This window comes from Schistocerca gregaria, chromosome 6 (genome assembly GCF_023897955.1).
Source record: "Schistocerca gregaria isolate iqSchGreg1 chromosome 6, iqSchGreg1.2, whole genome shotgun sequence".
In the NCBI taxonomy this organism is placed as follows: Eukaryota; Metazoa; Arthropoda; class Insecta; order Orthoptera; family Acrididae; genus Schistocerca; species Schistocerca gregaria.
The window spans coordinates 43,984,543-43,995,061 of record NC_064925.1 but is presented as its reverse complement, the minus strand read 5'-3'; positions in this window follow the sequence as shown (position 1 = coordinate 43,995,061).

Genomic DNA, 10,519 nt, shown 5'->3' with positions numbered 1-10,519 from the left:
GTCTAAATTTCTGAATATCGATGACATTTCTGGGTTAAATTCTTACCAGGAAGCTTCGAGAGTTACAGTAATCTTGCTTTGGTGCTTCGGAATTAAGCTACTGGTCCACCACGTGATGCTCCATGGTTCCACTGCTGACCTTGCAAATAAGTAGGCTTGGAGACTAAAGTTGTGAATTCCGACGAGATTTCTGGGTTTCATTCTCACTAGGAAGCTTCGAGGGTTTCAGTAAACTTGCTTTGTTGCATCGGTATTAAACTACCGGTCCACCAGGTGATGCTCCATGGTTCCACTGCTGACCTTATAGATCAGTAGGCTTGGAGAGAAAAGTTCTGAAACGCGACGAAATTTCTGGTTTACATTGTCACTCGGAAGCTTCGAGAGTTATAGTAATCTTTCTTTGGTGCTTCGGAATTAAGCTACTGGTCCACCAAGTGATGCTCCGTGGTTCCACAGCTGACCTTGGAGGTGAGTAGGCTTGGAGTCTAAATATCTGAATATCGATGACATTTCTGGGTTAAATTCTTACCAGGAAGCTTCGAGAGTTACAGTAATCTTGCTTTGGTGCTTCGGAATTAAGCTACTAGTCCACCAGGTGATGCTCCATTTTTCCAGTGCTGACCTTGCAGATACGTAGGCTTAGAAACTAATGTTCTGAATTGCGAAGCAATTTCTGGGTTACATTCTCACTAGAAAGCTTCGAGAGTTACATTAAACTTGCTTTGGAGCATCTGATTTAACGTACTGGTCCACCAGGTGATGCTCCATGATTCCACTGCTGACCTTGCAGACAAGTAGTCTTGGAGACTAAAGTTCTGAAGTGAGATGAAATTTCTGGGTTATATCCTCATTACGAAGCTTCGAAAGTTGTAGAGAACTTGCTTTGGTGTATCGAATTTATGCTACTGGTCCACCAGGTGATGCTCCATGGTTCCACTGATGACCTTGCAGATAAGTAGGCTTGGAGACTAAATTTGTGAATTGCGACGAAATTTCTAGGTTTCATTCTCACTAGGAAGCTTCGAGAGTTGCAGTAAACTTATTTTGTTCCATCGGAATTAAGTTACTGGTCCACCAGGTGATGCTCCATGGTTCCACTGCTGACCTTGCAGATAAGTATGCTAGGAAACTATAGTTCTGAATTGCGACGAAATTTCTGGACTACATTTTCACTAGGAAGCTGCGAGAGTTACAGTAATCTTCCTTTGATGCATCAGATTCAAGTTACTGGTCCGCCAGGTGATGCTCCATTGTTCCACTGCTGATATTGCAGATTAGTAGGCTTGGAGACTAAAGTTCTGAATTGCGATGACATTTCTTTGCTACATTCTCACTTGGAAGCTTCGAGAGGTAACACACGCGAGACAGATTGCATCGGATTCAAGCTACTAGCCCACAAGGTGATGCTCCACGGTTCCACTGTAGACCTTGCAGATAAGTAGGCCTGGAGTCTTATGTTCTGAATTGCGACGAAATTTCTGGTTTACATTCTCACTAGGGAGCTTCGAGAGTTGCTGTAAACTTGCTTTGGTGCTTCGGAAATAAGCTACTGGTCCACCAGGTGATGCTCCATGGTTCCACTGCTGACTTTGCAGATACTTAGGCTTGGACACTAATTTCTGAATTGCAACGCAATTTCTGGGTTTCATTCTCACTAAGAAGCTTCAAGAGTTACAGTAAACTTACTTTGGTGGATCGGATTTGTGCTACTGGTCCACCAGGTGATGCTCCATGGTGACACTGCTGACCTTGCAGATAAGTAGGCTATGAAATTAAAGTTCTGAATTGCAATGATATTTCTGGGTTATATTGCAACTAGGAAGCTTCGAGACATAAAGTAAACTTACTTTCATTCATTGTATTTATACTACTGTTCCACCAGGAGATGCTCCATGGTTCCACTATTGATCTTGCAGATAAGTTGCCTTGGAGACTGAAGTTCTGAATTGCGACGAAACTTCTGGGTTATATTCTGAGTAGGAAGCTTCGGGAGTTACAGTAATCGTGCTTTGGTGCATCTAATTTAAGCTACTGGTACACCAAGTGAAGCTCCAAGGTTCCACTGCTTACCTTGCAATTACGTAGGCGTACAGCCTAAGGTTCTGAAATGTGTTGAAATTTCTGGGTTACCTTCTCACTAGGAAACTTCGAGAGCAACAGTGAACTTGATTTGTTGCATCGGATTTTAGCTACTGATCCACCGGTTGATGTTCCATGGTTCCACTGCTGACTAAAGTTCTGAAATGCGATGAAATTACCTGTTATATTCCCTCTAGGAAGCTTCGACAGTTACAGTATACCTGCTTTGGTGCATCGGATTCAAGCTTCTGGTCCATTATGTGATGCTCCATATTTCCACTGCTGACCTAGCAGATAAGTAGGCTTGCGGACTAAAATTCTGAATTTCGACGATATATCTGGGTTTTATTCTCACTAGGAAGCTTCGACAGTTACAGTTATCTTGTTTTCGTGCATCGGATTTAAGCTAGTGGTGCACCAGGGGATGCTCTATGGTTCCACTGCTGACCTTGAGATAAGTAGGCTTGGAGACTAAAGTTCTGAATTGCGACGAAATTTCTGGGTTATAATGTGACTAGGAAGCTTCGGGAGTTACAGTAATCTTCCTTTGGTGCATCGGATTTAAGCAACTGGTACACCAGGTGAAGCTCCAAGGTTCCACTGCTGACCTTGCAAGTAAGTAGGCGTACAGCCTAAAGTCCTGAAACGTGATGAAATTTCTGAGTTACATTCTCACTAGGAAGCTTCGAGAGCAATAGTGAACTTGCTTTGTTGCATCGGGTTTAAGCTATTGGCCTAAGGTTCCACTGCAGACTAAAGTTCGGAATTGCGATGAAATTTCTGAGTTATATTCCAACTTGGAAGCTTCGAGAGTTGCATAAAACTTGCATTGGTGCATCGCATTTAAGCTACTCATCCACCAGGTGATGCTCCATGGTTCCACTGCAGACCTTGCAGATAAGTAGGCTTAGACACTTAAGTTCTGAATGGCGACAAAATTTCTGGATTGTATTCTCATTAGGAAGCTTTGAGATGTACAGTAAACTTGCTTTGGTCCAACGGATTCATCCTACTGGTCCACTAGGTGATGCTCCATGGTTCCACTGCTGACCTTACAGATAAGTAGGCTTGGAGACTAAAGTTCTGAATTGCTACGAAATTTCTTTGTTGTATTCTCACTAGGAAGCTTCGAGAGGTACAGTAAAATTGCTTTGGTGGATCGGATTCCAGTTATTGGTCCACCTGGTGATGTTCCATAGTTCCAATGCTGACATTGCAGATAAGTAGGCTTGGAGACTAATGTTCTGAATTGCGACGAAACTACAGGGTTATATTCTCACTAGGAAGCTTCGAGAGTTATAGTAAACTTGCTTTGGTGCATCGGATTTAACATATTGGTCCACAGGTGATGCTCTATGGTTCCACTGCTGACCTTGCAGATAAGTAGGCTTGTAGACTGAAGTTAAGAATTGCGACGAAATTTCTTGATTATTTCTCAATACTAAGTTTCGAGAGTTATAGTACACGTGCTTTGGTGCATCAGATTCAAGCTACGGGTCCACTACGTGATGCTCCATGGTTCCACAGCAGACATTGCAGGTAAGTAGGATTGGAGACTAAAGTTCTGAATTGGGAAAAAATTTCTGGGTTACATTCTCACTAGGAAGCTTCGAGAGTAACAGTAATCTTGCTTTGGTGCATCGCATTTAACCTACAGATCTACCAGGTGATGCTCCATCGTTGCACTGCTGACCTTGCAGATAAGTAGGCTTGAGGACTAAAGTTCTGTATTGCGATGAAATTTCTGGATTATATTCTCACTACGAAGCTTCGAGAGTTACTGTAAACTTGCTTTGGTGCTTTGGATTCAAGCTACTGGTCCACCAGGTGATGCTCCATCCTTCCACTGCAGACCTAGCAGATAAGTAGGCTTGGACACTCAAGTTCTGAATTGCGACTTAATTTCTTGGTTACATTTTTACTGCGATGCTTCGAGAGCTACAGTAAACGTGCATTGGTGCTTTGGATTCAAGCTTCTGGTCCACCAGGTGATGCTCCAGGTTCCACCACTGACCTTGCCGATATGTAGGTTTAGAGGCTAAAGTTTTGAATTGCGATGAAAATTCTGGGTTATATTCCCACTAGGAAACTTCGAGAGTTACAGTAAACTTGCTTTGGTGCATCGGATTTAAGCTACTGGTCCACCAGGTATTGCTCCATGGTTCCACTGCTGACTTTGCAGACAAGGAGACTTGGAGACCTGAATTGCGATGAAATTTTTTGCTTACATTCCCACTAGGAAGCTTAGAGAGTTACAGTAAACTCACTTTGGTGCATCGGATTTAAGCTACTGGTCCACCAGGTGATGCTCCATGGATCCACTGCTGACCTTTCAGGTAAAGGAGTCTTGGAGACTCAAGTTCTGAATTGAGACGAAATTTCTGGGTTATATTCTCACTAGGAAGCTTCGAGAATTGCAGTAAACTTGCTTTGGTGCATGAGATTGAAGCTACTGGTCCACCAAGTGATGCTCCATGGTGCCACTGCTGACCTTTCTTATAAGTAGTCTGAAAGACCGAAGTTCAGAATTGGGACGATATTTCTGAGTTATATTCTCACTTGGAAGATTGAGAGTTACAGTAAACTTGCTTTGGTGCATCTGATTCAGGCTACTGGTCACATAAGTGATGCTCCAAGGTTCCACTGCTGACCTTGCTGATAAGTAGGCTTGGAGACTAACGTTCTGAATTGCGACAAAATTTCTGGTTTATATTCTCACTAGGAAACTTCGAGAGCTACAGTAAACTTTCTTTGGTACATCGGATTTAAACTACTGGCCCACCAGGTGATGCTCCATGGTTGTACTGCTGAGTTTGCAGACAAGTATTCTTGGAGACTAATGTTTTAATTGCGTGGAATTTACTGGGTTACATTCTCACTTGGAAGTTCGAGAGTTACAGTAAACTTGCTTTGATGCAACTGATTCAGGCTACTGGTCCCCCAAGTAATGCTATAAAGTTCCACAGCTGAAATTGCAGATACGTAGGCTTGGAGACTAAAGTTCTGTATTGCGACAACATTTCTGGGTTACATTCCCACTAGGAAGCTTCCAGAATCACAACAAAAACTTGTGTTGGTGAATCGGATTTTTGCTACTGGTCCACCAGGAGATGCTCCCAGGTTCCACTGCTGACCTTGCTGATAAGTACGCTTGCAGACTAAAGTTCTGAATTGCGACGAAATTTCTGGTTTACATTGTCACTAGGAAGCTTCGAGAGCTACAGTAAACTTGCTTTTGTGCATTGGCTTTAAGCTACTGGCCCACCAGGTGATGTTCCATGGATCCACTGCTGACCTTGCAGATAATTACGTTTGGCGACTAAAGTTCTGAATTGCGACGAAACTTCTGGTTTACATTCTCACTAGGGAGCTTCGAGAGTTGTTGTAAACTTGCTTTGGTGAATCGGATTTGTCCTACATATCCACCAGGTGATGTTCCATGGTTAAACTGCTGACCTTGGAGATAAGTAGGCTTGGAGACTAAAGTTCTGAATTGCGAAGAAATTTCTGGGTTACATTTTCACTAGGAAGCTTCGAGAGTTACAGTAATCTTCCCTTGGTGCTTCGGAATTAAGCTATTGGTCCACCAAGTGATGCTCCGTGGTTCCACTGCTGACCTTGCAAGTGAGTAGTCTTGGAGTCTAAATTTCTGAATATCGATGACATTTCTGGGTTAAATTCTTACCAGGAAGCTTCGAGAGTTACAGTAATCTTGCTTTGGTGCTTCGGAATTAAGCTACTGGTCCACCACGTGATGCTCCATGGTTCCACTGCTGACCTTGCAAATAAGTAGGCTTGGAGACTAAAGTTGTGAATTCCGACGAGATTTCTGGGTTTCATTCTCACTAGGAAGCTTCGAGGGTTTCAGTAAACTTGCTTTGTTGCATCGGTATTAAACTACCGGTCCACCAGGTGATGCTCCATGGTTCCACTGCTGACCTTATAGATCAGTAGGCTTGGAGAGAAAAGTTCTGAAACGCGACGAAATTTCTGGTTTACATTGTCACTCGGAAGCTTCGAGAGTTATAGTAATCTTTCTTTGGTGCTTCGGAATTAAGCTACTGGTCCACCAAGTGATGCTCCGTGGTTCCACAGCTGACCTTGGAGGTGAGTAGGCTTGGAGTCTAAATATCTGAATATCGATGACATTTCTGGGTTAAATTCTTACCAGGAAGCTTCGAGAGTTACAGTAATCTTGCTTTGGTGCTTCGGAATTAAGCTACTAGTCCACCAGGTGATGCTCCATTTTTCCAGTGCTGACCTTGCAGATACGTAGGCTTAGAAACTAATGTTCTGAATTGCGAAGCAATTTCTGGGTTACATTCTCACTAGAAACCTTCGAGAGTTACATTAAACTTGCTTTGGAGCATCTGATTTAACGTACTGGTCCACCAGGTGATGCTCCATGATTCCACTGCTGACCTTGCAGACAAGTAGTCTTGGAGACTAAAGTTCTGAAGTGAGATGAAATTTCTGGGTTATATCCTCATTACGAAGCTTCGAAAGTTGTAGAGAACTTGCTTTGGTGTATCGAATTTATGCTACTGGTCCACCAGGTGATGCTCCATGGTTCCACTGATGACCTTGCAGATAAGTAGGCTTGGAGACTAAATTTGTGAATTGCGACGAAATTTCTAGGTTTCATTCTCACTAGGAAGCTTCGAGAGTTGCAGTAAACTTATTTTGTTCCATCGGAATTAAGTTACTGGTCCACCAGGTGATGCTCCATGGTTCCACTGCTGACCTTGCTGATAAGTACGCTTGCAGACTAAAGTTCTGAATTGCGACGAAATTTCTGGTTTACATTGTCACTAGGAAGCTTCGAGAGCTACAGTAAACTTGCTTTTGTGCATTGGCTTTAAGCTACTGGCCCACCAGGTGATGTTCCATGGATCCACTGCTGACCTTGCAGATAATTACGTTTGGCGACTAAAGTTCTGAATTGCGACGAAACTTCTGGTTTACATTCTCACTAGGGAGCTTCGAGAGTTGTTGTAAACTTGCTTTGGTGAATCGGATTTGTCCTACATATCCACCAGGTGATGTTCCATGGTTAAACTGCTGACCTTGGAGATAAGTAGGCTTGGAGACTAAAGTTCTGAATTGCGAAGAAATTTCTGGGTTACATTTTCACTAGGAAGCTTCGAGAGTTACAGTAATCTTCCCTTGGTGCTTCGGAATTAAGCTATTGGTCCACCAAGTGATGCTCCGTGGTTCCACTGCTGACCTTGCAAGTGAGTAGTCTTGGAGTCTAAATTTCTGAATATCGATGACATTTCTGGGTTAAATTCTTACCAGGAAGCTTCGAGAGTTACAGTAATCTTGCTTTGGTGCTTCGGAATTAAGCTACTGGTCCACCACGTGATGCTCCATGGTTCCACTGCTGACCTTGCAAATAAGTAGGCTTGGAGACTAAAGTTGTGAATTCCGACGAGATTTCTGGGTTTCATTCTCACTAGGAAGCTTCGAGGGTTTCAGTAAACTTGCTTTGTTGCATCGGTATTAAACTACCGGTCCACCAGGTGATGCTCCATGGTTCCACTGCTGACCTTATAGATCAGTAGGCTTGGAGAGAAAAGTTCTGAAACGCGACGAAATTTCTGGTTTACATTGTCACTCGGAAGCTTCGAGAGTTATAGTAATCTTTCTTTGGTGCTTCGGAATTAAGCTACTGGTCCACCAAGTGATGCTCCGTGGTTCCACAGCTGACCTTGGAGGTGAGTAGGCTTGGAGTCTAAATATCTGAATATCGATGACATTTCTGGGTTAAATTCTTACCAGGAAGCTTCGAGAGTTACAGTAATCTTGCTTTGGTGCTTCGGAATTAAGCTACTAGTCCACCAGGTGATGCTCCATTTTTCCAGTGCTGACCTTGCAGATACGTAGGCTTAGAAACTAATGTTCTGAATTGCGAAGCAATTTCTGGGTTACATTCTCACTAGAAAGCTTCGAGAGTTACATTAAACTTGCTTTGGAGCATCTGATTTAACGTACTGGTCCACCAGGTGATGCTCCATGATTCCACTGCTGACCTTGCAGACAAGTAGTCTTGGAGACTAAAGTTCTGAAGTGAGATGAAATTTCTGGGTTATATCCTCATTACGAAGCTTCGAAAGTTGTAGAGAACTTGCTTTGGTGTATCGAATTTATGCTACTGGTCCACCAGGTGAAGCTCCATGGTTCCACTGATGACCTTGCAGGTAAGTGGGCTTGGAAACTAAAGTTCTGAATTGCGACGAAATTTCTGGGTTACATACTCACTAGGAAGCTTGGAGAGTTAAGGTAAACTCCCTTTGGAGCATCGGATTTAAGCAACTGCTCCACCAGGTGATGCTCCATGGTTCCACTGCAGACCTTGCAGATAAGTAGTCTTGGAGAGAAAAGTTCGGAATTGCGACGGAATTTATGGTTTACATTCTCACTAGGGAGCGTCGAGAGTTACAGTAAACTTGCTTTGGTAAATCGGATTTGTGCTACTGGTCCACCAGGTGATGCTCTATGGTTCAGCTGCTAACCTTGGAGATTTGAAGGCTTGGAGACTAAAGTTCTTAATTGCGACAAAATTTCTGTGTTACATTTTCACTAGGAACCTTCGAGGGTTACAGTAAACTTGCTTTGGTGCTTCGGAAATAAGCTACTGGTCCAGCAGGCGATACTCCATGGTTCCACTGCTGACCTTGCAGATAAGTAGGCTTGGAGACTAAATTTGTGAATTGCGACGAAATTTCTAGGTTTCATTCTCACTAGGAAGCTTCGAGAGTTGCAGTAAACTTATTTTGTTCCATCGGAATTAAGTTACTGGTCCACCAGGTGATGCTCCATGGTTCCACTGCTGACCTTGCAGATAAGTATGCTAGGAAACTATAGTTCTGAATTGCGACGTTATTTCTGGACTACATTTTCACTAGGAAGCTGCGAGAGTTACAGTAATCTTCCTTTGATGCATCAGATTCAAGTTACTGGTCCGCCAGGTGATGCTCCATTGTTCCACTGCTGATATTGCAGATTAGTAGGCTTGGAGACTAAAGTTCTGAATTGCGATGACATTTCTTTGCTACATTCTCACTTGGAAGCTTCGAGAGGTACAGTAAACTTGCTTTGGTGCATCGGATTCAAGCTACTAGCCCACAAGGTGATGCTCCACGGTTCCACTGTAGACCTTGCAGATAAGTAGGCCTGGAGTCTTATGTTCTGAATTGCGACGAAATTTCTGGTTTACATTCTCACTAGGGAGCTTCGAGAGTTACAGTAAACTTACTGTGGTGGATCGGATTTGTGCTACTGGTCCACCAGGTGATGCTCCATGGTTCCACTATTGATCCTGCAGATAAGTTGCCTTGGAGACTGAAGTTCTGAATTGCGACGAAACTTCTGGGTTATATTCTGAGTAGGAAGCTTCGGGAGTTACAGTAATCGTGCTTTGGTGCATCTAATTTAAGCTACTGGTACACCAAGTGATGCTCCAAGGTTCCACTGCTTACCTTGCAATTACGTAGGCGTACAGCCTAAGGTTCTGAAATGTGTTGAAATTTCTGGGTTACCTTCTCACTAGGAAACTTCGAGAGCAACAGTGAACTTGATTTGTTGCATCGGATTTTAGCTACTGATCCACCGGTTGATGTTCCATGGTTCCACTGCTGACTAAAGTTCTGAAATGCGATGAAATTACCTGTTATATTCCCTCTAGGAAGCTTCGACAGTTACAGTATACCTGCTTTGGTGCATCGGATTCAAGCTTCTGGTCCATTATGTGATGCTCCATATTTCCACTGCTGACCTAGCAGATAAGTAGGCTTGCGGACTAAAATTCTGAATTTCGACGATATATCTGGGTTTTATTCTCACTAGGAAGCTTCGACAGTTACAGTTATCTTGTTTTCGTGCATCGGATTTAAGCTAGTGGTGCACCAGGGGATGCTCTATGGTTCCACTGCTGACCTTGAGATAAGTAGGCTTGGAGACTAAAGTTCTGAATTGCGACGAAATTTCTTTGTTGTATTCTCACCAGGAAGCTTCGAGAGGTACAGTAAACTTGCTTTGGTGCATCGGATTCCAGCTACTGGTCCACCCGGTGATGTTCCATGGTTCCAATGCTGACATTGCAGATAAGTAGGCTTAGAGACTAAAGTTCTGAATTGCGACGAAATTTCTGGGTTATAATGTGACTAGGAAGCTTCGGGAGTTACAGTAATCTTCCTTTGGTGCATCGGATTTAAGCAACTGGTACACCAGGTGAAGCTCCAAGGTTCCACTGCTGACCTTGCAAGTAAGTAGGCGTACAGCCTAAAGTTCTGAAACGTGATGAAATTTCTGAGTTACATTCTCACTAGGAAGCTTCGAGAGCAATAGTGAACTTGCTTTGTTGCATCGGGTTTAAGCTATTGGCCTAAGGTTCCACTGCAGACTAAAGTTCGGAATTGCGATGAAATTTCTGAGTTAT